Below are 12,322 nucleotides of genomic sequence, written 5' to 3' on the forward strand. Positions count from 1 at the left end.
CGAAACACCATCCACACTTTTGAATTGTTATTTTATCATTTTTACGATTTGCTATATTTTCATTGATTTACCACCTAAGCAATATTCATGTATACATTAAGCGAAAAATATTGAATTTATATATTAATAAAGTCAGTCTCAGAAAAACCTATTCTGACAACAAACCAGCAATCGGTTTATGTATCCTTTGCTTCCGTTAATCATTATAGATTAACATTTTAGAGACCCTGACGTGATCCTGCAAGGAACGAATAGTGTGCCTATGGTCCGCAATACAAAATTCAGGAAGACTCCTGCTAAAAATGCAATGGGATTTTCACAACAGTGTGACACTGTCCCTCTAATCGGTAGATTAAGGGCACAACACTTCCCTCAATCCATCAAAAATGGGTTCAGTTTCTTCGACCACTCTCGGTACCGAGTCGGAGCGCTTCCAGCTACTAGCCCGCAGCAAATAAATGTACCCTTTGCTTAAATTAAACATTACAGATTAACATTTTGGTGACTCCGACATGATCTTGCAAAGCCAGATTCACTAATCCTCTAGTTAAATTATAAAGAACCGTTTATACTATTTTCGCAACGGGAACGTTCCACCGAATTTATTGATTCGCGATTGCCTGAGGCCAGAAATAACACAAATAGCCTTCTTATTTTCGCTAATGACTTTTTTAATCAAAGGCATTTTTGTTTTACAAATTGAACAGATCTCATTTATTGATCTGACCGAAGCCTGCTCCTCCGGCTTTTTCCGCTCGGCTCCGCCGTCAATGCTTGGCCTCCCGTCGTTCACCAGTCGCCGTTCGGAGTTGATCGGCAATAGACACACCTCCCATACATACACCCGGCAGGATATGCGGTCTTGGTGTCTGGCACCCGGTTTGGCTAATGGCTCCCTCTGTTCGGATTCACGTGGTCGGGCTGCGGGTCTGCATGGCTCTTCCTCTGCTCTTGTTGTCGTTCCTGTCTGCTACTGGCAGATGGATCTGCTACTGCGGCTTCTCCGTTTCTGCGACACCGTTCTGGTTAGGAAACGATAAGGACAGCCTTTTATGCTTTGAGACTAGCCCACCTGCTGTGTTTGAGTAATGGCCCAACTCGACTCATTTACCTTGGGGTTCAGTTGCGCCACGGATTACGGATTCTCTCGCACTTTTTTATATCATCACACTTGGCACACTTTTTATATCCTCACACTTGACTCTAACAGCTTCCCCAAAAGTCTTGTCCCGGGTCGCTCCAGTGGTGCTCCTTATATGGCGCCAGGGGCGCCCGTTAACCCTCATTGATTTTTTTTCCGCCGTTAATCCTAATTTCTGGCATAGCGCCACGCTCCCGCTGACGGGTTCCCTTTCCTACCCCCCAAGGTCCTCCTCGATCCTTTGTGGGTTGCTATGCGGGGTACCGGAAACCTTCCAGGGATTGACCCTTTTTTAGCCATTTTCATTTTGTTCTCCCCCACAGTCGCTCGCCGTGCCGCGCTACCCCCCAAGGTCCTCCACGTCCCACGGCGTTTTTACTTTCTTCCGCTCCCTCGAGAAGGACCTTTTCCGCACTTTCTAAGCACGGCCACGCTTCTTTTTTGACAGTTGCGATCCACGGTGTTTCTCCTTCCCACCTTTAACTTCTTCTTTTCTGGCTTTGCCCGTCCCTGCCTCCTACTTTGGCGACCTTTTATCTCCTCATAATAAAATTTTTTCTTAAATTAATTTTTTTTGATTGACTCCAGCGGTTAGAATAACTTTAATTTTTGGCGATGGCCGTTGAGATTACACAACTTGTGATGTATCGCTTATATCTTGACTGAGTGGATTACTCCGATATGTGCAGCAACCAAATTTAACTGCTTTACCCGACACTGCTAGTGTCTTTACAGACTGTTAAGCAGTTGAGGGCTATATTTATTAATAGTTATAGTATCATCAATCAAATACAATAAAAAACAAACTATATCAAATAAAAAAAAACTGTTATCAATGTTGGGCCAAGCAGCCACTAAAAAGATGCAGCTGCTTAGCTGCAGCTGTTGTTATCAGCATGTCTTCTTCTTTGTTTTGTCTCCCAGTTTCGCTAGCGCTTTATTGTCATTTGTAGCGTATACGCTTTGGGGAGCTTTGGTAGAGCTTCTGCGCAAGCTCTTGGTTTGCGTTTTTTGTTGTGATTTGGAATTGATTGGAGCAGCATAGATTAGGGTTAAATTGAACCCAAATAAAAATATGGAAAATCTGATTTGAAAAGCGTCTATTTATTCGGCTGCAACCGCGTCTATTTATTCGATTGCACCATTATGGCGGTGGAGTCAGTGGAGAAGCGTATGCGTAAGCGGTTCAACACGCTTCAAGAAGAGTTGGAGCAGCTTAATTTTAGCGAGATCGGGAGTGATCTGTATTGGAGAGGTTGTCAAGCGCTCCATCAAAATCGCTGCCCACTCCACACTTCTCGACGGTGCCGAGTGGCCGGATTTCTGTGCCCTTTTTAAGACCGCGATTGACAGCCATCCTCACCTAACGAAAATGAAAAAGCTCCCTTGGCTCATTTCATGGCTGCGGGAGTCAGCCTTGGATACGGTGAGAGCTCTGGAAATTACTGACGCGAACTACGATGTGGCCCTTGACCTATAGCAAAATCGTTTTAGTAATCGGCGTTTAATATTTCAGTCTCACATTAATGAGATCCTGCAGCTTCGTGTGGTCGAGCCAGGGTCGGTTGCTACTTTGCGGGACATACCGGATCGGTTCAATGGGCATATGCGGGCTCTCATGAGTTCCGGATTAGCTGCCGAGATCCAAATATGCTTGCTTATCCAGATTATCCTGCAGACGTTGGATCCTGCCGCAAAGGCCAAGTGGGAAGTCTCTCGCCGGAAACAACGACTGCCTTCCATCTTGGGAGTCCATGGTACGATTCTTAGAGAAAAGGTGCCGGACTCTCGAAAGCGTTGACTTTTCTTTGGCGGCGTATTCACTGCCGAGGTAGATCGTCCAATAACCGATCTTCGTGCATGGTTATTAACGCAGGTCCTGCTCTATGCGCCCTGTGATGTGTTTCATCGCACGAGCTTCCTTCTTGTCCAAAGTTCAGTGCTTTGCCAATTGAGGAACGGTACGACGAAGTGCGGCGTCTGACTTGCTGTTTTGTTTGTCTAGCGGATGGCCATCTCGCTCGCGGATACTCAGCTTCCCGCTGCTCGACGTGCAATCACCGTTATTATATTCTGTTGCACCCTCGCGGGCAGGTTTCACCTGTACGAGTTTGACATCCCATCGGTGCAGTTGCTGTTGCGAACCCATCCCGCTCAATTAACACTGTTGTGACCCAATATCGCAATGCTGAGCTAGTGCTCTTGCCAACAGCCAATTTACTCGTTCGTGGTCGTTCTGGAGCCTTCCTGCCTTGCCGAGTTTTATTGGATTCCGGTTCACAAGTGCACCTCATCTCGTCGCGGCTGTCGAGTGAACTGCAGCTTTGCCGCTCCAAATGCTTTACAACGGTGGCTGATTTCGGCGGCGCTGGGTTCGAAACGGATGGAGTATCTGTTAATGTGTGCGAGATGTCCCGCCTTAGCACGTATTCAGTTGAAATTGAGGCTGTTGTAGCTTCACATATTACGGACTATCAACCTAGCTATGACATAGATGCTTCGGGCTTGAAGATTCCTGGTAATATGGATCTAGCTGACCCCAACTTCCACAAAACTCAGTGAGTGGACCTGCTGATTGGAGCTAGCTTATTCTTTGACCTGTTGTCGGCTGGTTAAATCCAGTTAGGTCACGGTCTCCCCATTGTTCAGAACACTCGATTTGGCTGGGTGTTTTCTGGACACGGTGAACTATAACGGGATGTGTCGGCGCCCTGTGCTAGGGAGGACAACCCACGGAATAACCACTGCATAATGTGATTGCTGCCCCTTCCAACATTGTTATTGAAGGCCCACCCTTCAATGGGGGGAGGATGTTGGGCCAAGCAGTCACCAAAAAAATTATATGCTTAGCTGCTGCTGTTGTTATCAGCACGTATTCTTCTCTCTATTGTTATTTGTAGCGTATGCGCTTTGGGGAGCTTTGGTAGAGCTTTTGCGCAAGCTCTTGATTTTCGTTTTTTGTTGTAATTTAGAATTTATTGGAGCAGCATAGATTGGGGTTAAATTTAACCCAAAATAAAAATATTGAAAATCTGATATGAAACGCGTCTATTTATTCGGCTTCTATTAAAAACTATTAATAGCATAACAATCAAAGTAAAATATCGGTGACGAATGGAAAATTAGCCTTAGAAACTATTTAATAAGTTATTTTCTGGCGGACCTCTGGACCGCATCTAATAAAGCTTCTTGTCTTTTCCGGTCAGAGAAGCGTCTGACCGGAATCTGCACAGTGGTGGCTAGTGTGATAGGTCATATATTACCCAGTGTTGATGTGAAGCCGCTTTTGGACTCTGGCAGCGAAGTAAATTGTATTCATATATGGAAATCGAACAGTGCTTGTTGTTTATCAAAGCCTAGATTTGGAACATTAAATAAAGCTTCCGAAAACGCTCGGTAACTGAAAATTGGTGACCCCGTCGTGATTGTTATTAGGACAATAATTTAGGATAATAATTTTTTGAATTATTTTCCATTTAAAAATTGGATCGATCGGCCGACTGTCGTCGCATGCAGACGTGTTTTTTATTGTGCTCCGGGAAAAAATATTCAATAAAATCATAAAAGTGCAGTGACTGGTCTAAGAAATCTACAATAACGCGAAAAGACGCTTTTTGCGATGAAATCGCTAATTTTTATATTGATTAATTAATTAATTAATTAATATAAAACACAACTCTCAAAACTCAAACTAAATCAACCTCGACTGCAATGAGCTTAGACGACGTTCGCACACAACGTCAACGTGAGCAAGAGGAGAGACGGCTCTCAGTACAAAGAAACAACGCGTACTTCTCTTTTAAAGCAACCGAAAACCATGCAAGCTCCGATCCAGCGCGGTCAATTACCCCCAACTTGACCGAATTCTTAAACGTAGAGAGCGAGAGAGCGCGTTCCTGCTCTCCCTCGATACCATCGATGTCTCTGCAGCCAAAGAGTGCAGTAACTAGCACCTCAATTTCTTTGACAACGTCAACAGTAACAACAACAACAACCGCAACTGTATCGACAGCGCGTTTAACGACGTTATCAGATAGCAGCGCAAATAGTAATACGTCCGCGCTGCCCGAAAAACAAAACAAAAACAATGACTACATTAAGCCGGCTGTGCAGACTGGCATGGATCGCTACATCCAAATCAAAAGGAAACTGAGCCCCCTCAATTCCAAATGCAAAATAACCCGTGGCAATGCTAGCCTAGCAGCAAAAGAAACGCCCATTAACTCAAACCGATTTAAAATCTTGGCAGACGCCGATGAGGTTGAGGCGGGCGAATCCACTGAAGTTGAGAAAAGGAAACCAAAACCTCCGCCTATCTATATACGCGAAAAAAATTCCAATGTTCTTGTCAACAAAATTATTGAGCTTATTGGTAAGGATAACTTCCACATAATACCCCTTGTAAAGGGCAACATTCAAGAAACAAAAGTTCAAATGAAGTCTTAAGATAACTACAGAGTATTATCAAAATATCTTACCGAGAATAAAAAGAACTTTTACACATATCAGCTAAAAAGCAGCAAGGGCCTGCAAGTCGTACTTAAGGGCATAGAGCCCGAAGTAACGCCTGCAGAGATAAAAAAGGCGCTACAGGAGAAGGGTTTTAGCGCCAAGACAGTCTTTAATATCCTAACAGGGATAGAAAGCCGCAGCCATTCTTTAAGGTTGAGCTCGAACCAGAAACCAAGCTCCTGAAGAAATACGAAGTGCACCCAATATACAATCTTCAGTACCTGCTGCACCGCAGAATTACAGTTGAGGAACCGCACAAACGCAATGGCCCGGTACAATGTGCGAACTGCCAGGAATATGGCCATACAAGGTCATACTGTAAATTGCGCCCGGTGTGTGTAATTTGCGGAGAGCTTCATGACTCCGCACACTGCCCAGCGAGCAAAGATGACAGCAACTCGAAAAAGTGCGGCAACTGCGGTGGCAACCACACTGCTAATTATAGAGGATGCCCAGTCTATAAGGAGCTGAAAAGTCGCATCCACCAGAAAGGAATAGCTGCCCGCACCCAAAATGGACAGTTCACGGCGTCCAGATCAAACCCTGAAGTCTTCTTCTCGACTGCAGCCAGATCCTCACTAGGACCCATTAACTCTGACAAAAATTTGACATACGCAAGCGCCTTAAAATCAGGACTGGCGACACCTGCCTCAAGAAGCTCATTTCTGCAATCAGAATATCAAGAACCGAACACGGCTCAGCAACATCAACCAACAGAGCAGCCAAAAAGCAACTTTGAAGCTATGATATGCAGCCTACAACAAAGCCTGACGGAATTTATGTCGTTTATGCGCACAACTATGCAAGATTTAATGCGAAACCAAAATCTATTGATTCAAATGCTGGTTTCACAACGATCCAAATAATGGCTTTCCTACGGATATCTACGTGGAACGCTAACGGCGTTTCGCAACATAAACTTGAGTTAGCTCAATTCCTACTCGACAATCACATCGATGTAATGCTGCTTTCGGAAACACACCTTACAAACAAATACAATTTTCAACTACGAGGATATTCATTTTACGGAACAAATCATCCAGATGGTAAAGCACATGGTGGGACTGGAATTCTAATCAGAAGCCGCATAAAGCACCATTATCAAAACAAATTTGCTAAAAACTACCTACAGGCCACATCTATAAATATACAACTAAATACTGGCAACCAACTTACACTAGCCACCGTATACTGCCCCCCTCGCTTCAATATAGCTGAAGATGAGTTTATGCAGTTTTTCAACACACTTGAAGACCACTTCATAGCAGCAGGAGACTACAATGCCAAGCACACACACTGGGAATCCCGTCTCGTGACTCCAAAAGGGAAGCAGCTCTATAATGCAATTATCAAAGCCAAGAACAAGCTCGACTATGTTTCTTCTGGCACACCAACATACTGGCCGGCAGACCCAAGGAAACTACCAGATTTAATAGACTTTGCGATTACCAAAAACATCCCTAAAAATCTGATAAGCGCCAATTGCCTATCGGATCTCTCATCTGATCACTCGCCTGTCCTGTTTATTCTACTGCGACATCCAGGAACATTGGAACAACCATTAAAATTGACCTCACAGAAAACCAATTGGGTTAAGTACAGAAAATATATCAGCTCACACATTGAGCTAAGTCCTCATCTCCACGATGAAGCCAACGTAGACAGCTTTGTTAATTCACTTGAGTCTGTACTCGTCTCTGCAGCTCGAGCCTCGACATCGCAAACCATAAATACAGAAAGCAATAAAAAGACAAATCTACAAATCGAACAGCTCGTCCTCGAAAAGAGGCGTTTACGTCGCGAGTGGCAACTCCACAGATCGCCATCTGCTAAGCAAAGCTTTAGACATGCCTCACGTCAACTTACTAAAGCCCTACAGCAAGAAGAAGATTATGTCCACCGCCGCTATATAGAGCAATTGTCAACTTCTAGTACAAAACACTCACTATGGAGAGCTCACCCAACTCTAAGCTCACCGAAAGAAACCGTGATGCCTATTAGAAATCCCACAGGCGGCTGGGCGCGCAGCGATGCAGACAGAGCCAGCACGTTTGCCAATCACCTTAAAAATATCTTCCAACCAAATCCGGCCACTAGTGCCTTTACTTTGCCGACTTTACCATATGAGCCTCAGCTTCAACATGAACCAATCGAGTTTCGCCCAAACGAAATCGCTAATATCATCAAAAACCAACTAAATCCGAACAAATCACCAGGCTGCGACCTCATAACTCCCAAAATTATCATTGAGCTTCCATATTGCGCCGTCTGCACTATCACCCAGCTCTTCAATGCCATCGCAAAACTTGGCCACTTTCCAGCGAGATGGAAAAAGTCAATTATAATAATGATAGCAAAGCCGGGAAAAGACCACACAATTCCCACGTCGTATAGACCTATAAGCCTACTTTCATGCTTATCTAAACTCTTTGAGAAATGCATTCTGACTCGAATAAACACATACCTAAGGATCCAGGAAGGAATCCCGTCACATCAGTTTGGGTTTCGTGAAAAGCACGGAACAATTGAGCAGGTCAACCGGATAACAGCAGAAATTCGGAATGCATTCGAAAAACGCGAGTACTGTACCGCAATATTTCTAGATGTCTCTCAAGCATTTGATAGAGTCTGGCTAGAAGGTCTAATGTACAAGATCAAGACAATGCTCCCTTGTAATACCCACAAGCTTTTAGAGTCTTACCTTTACGACAGAAAATTTGCTGTGAGGTGCAACACAGATATATCTGACGAATTCACTGTTGGAGCCGGAGTTCCTCAAGGAAGTGTACTCGGACCAACATTATATGTTCTCTACACAGCAGACATCCCGACAAGCACACGACTAACAACATCTACGTTTGCTGATGATACAGCTATTCTTAGCCGCTCAAAATGCCCGATGCAAGCAACTGCGCAGCTAGCTCTTCATCTGGTGGATGTTGAAAAATGGCTATCAGACTGGCGAATTAAAGTAAACGAACAAAAATGCAAGCACGTTACGTTCACCTTGAATAGGCAAAACTGCCCGCCCCTTACGCTAAACAACACCCTACTCCCGCAAGCAAACGAGGTAACATATCTAGGAGTACATCTCGATAGAAGACTCACATGGCGTCGGCACATAGAAGCTAAAAGAACCCACCTAAAGCTTAAAGCCAGCAGCCTTCATTGGCTTATCAACGCTCGGTCTCCCCTTTGCCTTGAATATAAAGTCCTGCTGTATAACTCGGTACTTAAACCTATATGGATGTACGGCTCCCAGTTATGGGGGAATGCCAGCAATAGCAATATTGACATAGTCCAGCGAGCTCAGTCGAAGATCTTGAGAACAATCACCGGGGTACCGTGGTACGTTCGCAACGAAAACATACATCGCGACGTAAACATTCTTCCAGTCAAAGATGTGATCGCAGAACAGAAGGAAAAGTACTTTAGCAAGCTATTGTCGCACCCTAACCACCTGGCGAGAGGTCTAACAAGGTTGAGCAACCAATCACGACTTCGTCGCAATGACCTACCCACCCAGCGACCGTCTTGAGGAACGCGCAACCAGAATGCAGTCTTAGTCTACTGTTAGTTAAATGTTAATGTTAAGATTTGAAAACTTATTGTTAGTCTCAAAATTAAGAGAAGATCCAATAAATAAAAGCAAAGTTTAATTAAAAAAAAAAAAAAAAAAAACAAAAATTGGAGCTGCGAGGCTTTAAATATATAAACATAAACAAAAAACATATTGAAACATTAAAAAACATTACTCGATTTTTGATTTGTGATTAATTTATTTGTGAATTGTGATTTGTGCGCGAAATATTAACATCATACATACATACGCTAAAATCACACATATATATATTACCCCGTTATATAAAAGATGCACAGTAGATCGTGAGCTTACAATAAATAAACGAACTAAAATAAAATTATTGTTGCGAAAATGAATCCGTTTTTCGAGTGTGCTTTTCTGGAAGAAAGTATTCCTGGGCCAAAGTAAGCAGCTGCACTTATTGAGGACCTTCAAGGATTGCTGTTCTTCTTGAAAGCAGTGAAGACATTTCCGGAGGCGATGATAAATGTGCGGCTTAGCGAATTAGAAGGCATCGTCGCGGATTTTAAGAGCACACACAAGAAGCTGACCGAGCTGGATGTTGCAGAAATCAGGAGTGATCTGCGCGGTTGCGGTCCTGCCTTCGTGAGTCTGCCTTGGAGACTGTTCAATCGTTGGAGCTCACGGACAAAAATTTTGACGTCGTATTGGAGCTGCTAAACAAAAGGTTAAGTAATCGCAGGCTTATTTTTCAAGCTCATGTTAATGAGATAATGCATCTGAGGACCGTAGAATCCGCATCGGCCACAAGGCTTCGCGAGCTTTCGGACAAATTTAATTCGCATATGCGAGCCCTGGCAAGCCCGGGCACAACGAAGCAGATTGCCAGCTGCATCATAATCCAAGTATTGTTGCAGAAAGTTAATGATGCCACGCAGTCTAATTGGAAGGAAATGCAAGCTGACTCGAATTCTTTGGATTCCATTCCAACGTGGGAGTCCATTGACAGTTTCCTTGAGCAGAGATGCCGGTGCTTTTGGAGAGCATGGATTTGCCGACGACATCACATGCACCAAACTTTGCGGTAGGTCCCTTTATCCAGATAACTCTGTATTTCTGATTACAAACTCTTCCGCATGCATGATGTATGATGGCCATTCTTACATAATAAACTCCTGCCCATGGTTTTTAAGCTTGTCGCCTGAGGACCGTTTAGGCGATTGGATTTATGCCGTAAGTGCCTTGGATCTGTGCACCTATCTCGGCATTGCTATGCGTCAAGCTGCCGTTCGTGTGTACAAAGGCATCATAGTCTGCTGCATTTTGGTGGCAATTCGCAAGCTCAAGACCAACACCCCTCTCCCGAGGTTTCCGCATCTAGGGACGCTGCTTCACGTTAAGCGTCCGCCACCGTCAATTCTCTCGTCGCTAAGGATCGTTTTGGTGAAGTGGTGCAGCTATCCACTGCCAATATTCTGGTTAGGAACCGCTCCAGAGACCTACTGCCCTGCCGAGCACTGCTCGATTCTGGCTCGCAGGTGCATCTAGTCAATTCATATCAGGTGGACTAGCTGCAGCTACGGAAGATAAGGTCTCCGGTGACTGTATCCGGTATAGAAGTCGCAGGGTTCTCTATAGATGGGTTTTCTGTGCAAGTCAGCTTAATCCCAATGTTCTGACTACTCGACGCAATTAACTGCGATCATAGCCTCCAACATCACTGACTTTCAGCCCAAAACTCGGCCTCCGCCGATGGTAAGAGCATTATGGCAGCTGAACAGTCAGAGTTGCTCGTCCAGCCTCAGACAGAGCTGGTGAAGGTGGAGTCTCATCGCAGGTTTGTTTCCGAGCCAAAGAAAAAGCGCCTCCGCAAGTGCTCAGCGAGAATGAGAAATATTACAGGCACCGTCGTCACTTCGAGCAGCGCATGGAGAAGCGTCTTGCCGGGATTTGCAGTGGTGGCTAGTGTGATAGGTCATATGTTACCCAGTGTGGATGTGAAGCCGCTCTTGGACTTTGGCAGCGAAATGGCTACCGAGATGCCATCGGAGTGTGTCGGGTGCGCTGCTGAGGATGCTGACAATAAATAAACGAATTTAAATAAATTTTTTGTTGCGAAATTGAATCCTTTTTTCGAGTGTGCCTCTCCTGAAAGGAAAGTATTCCTGAGCCAAAGTGCAGCAGATTGCTATCTGCAGTACAAGTGGAAGGAAATGCAGCATACGCTGTTTGCAGAGTGCTACAATCGCTCATACATATTTTACTCCGTTATATAGAAGTTGCTTAGTGGGTCGTGATCTGACAATAAACGAATTAGGAAAATATTTTTTTTTGCGAAAATGAATCCGTTATTTGATTGTGCCTCTCCTGAAGGAAAAGTATTCCTAAGTCAAAGTGCATTTGTCCTTTTTGAGGATCTTCAAGGATTGCTGTCCTCCTTAAAATCAGTGGAGACATTTCCGGAGGCGATGATAAATGTGCGGCTTAGCGAATTGGAAGGCATCGTCGCGGATTTCAAGAGAACACACAAGGAGCTGTCCGAGCTGATTGTTGCAGAACTCAGGAGCGATCTGAACTCCGGCATCTCTGCTCAAGGGAACTGGCGATAGACTCCCACGTTGGAATGGAATCCAATGAATCCGAGTCAGCTGGAATTTCCTTCCACTTAGACTGCGTGGCAGCATCAACCTTCTGCAACAGCACTTGGATTATGATGCAGCTAGCAATCTGCTTCGTTGTGCCCATGCTTGCAAGGGCTCGAATATGCGAATTAAATTTGCCCGAAAGTCGATAAGCCTCCAACATCACTGATCATCACCCCAATTTTGCATTGGACGTCAGCTCTTGGAAAATTCCCACCAATGTAGAGCTAGCTGATCCTCATTTTCACCAGCCTCAGCCAGTTGACTTGACAATTGGATTATTTTACGTGCTGCTTTGTGTGGGGCAAATTCCCCTGTCTCCCGGTTTGCCCTCAATCCAAAAAACTTGGCTCGGTTGGATTGTTTGTGGAGGCGGAGGCCCTGACAATGATAAGGTCCTCATGGCAGCTGAGCAGTTAGATCTCCTCAGACGGTAGAGTCTCATCGCTGTTGTGTTTCCAAGCCAAAGAAGAAGCCCTTCCA

At 44.6% G+C, this 12,322-nt stretch overlaps 1 protein-coding gene across 2 annotated transcripts in view; it reads left to right on the plus strand.

Annotated features, from left to right (window-relative positions):
• The window catches only part of LOC26513851 (coiled-coil domain-containing protein 40), a 196,951-nt gene that overhangs the window by 62,526 nt on the left and 122,103 nt on the right, over positions 1-12,322 (plus strand). The gene's annotated exons all lie outside the window — the stretch shown is intronic.

The sequence above is a fragment of the Drosophila ananassae genome, chromosome 3L, assembly GCF_017639315.1.
Source record: "Drosophila ananassae strain 14024-0371.13 chromosome 3L, ASM1763931v2, whole genome shotgun sequence".
In the NCBI taxonomy this organism is placed as follows: domain Eukaryota; kingdom Metazoa; phylum Arthropoda; class Insecta; order Diptera; family Drosophilidae; genus Drosophila; species Drosophila ananassae.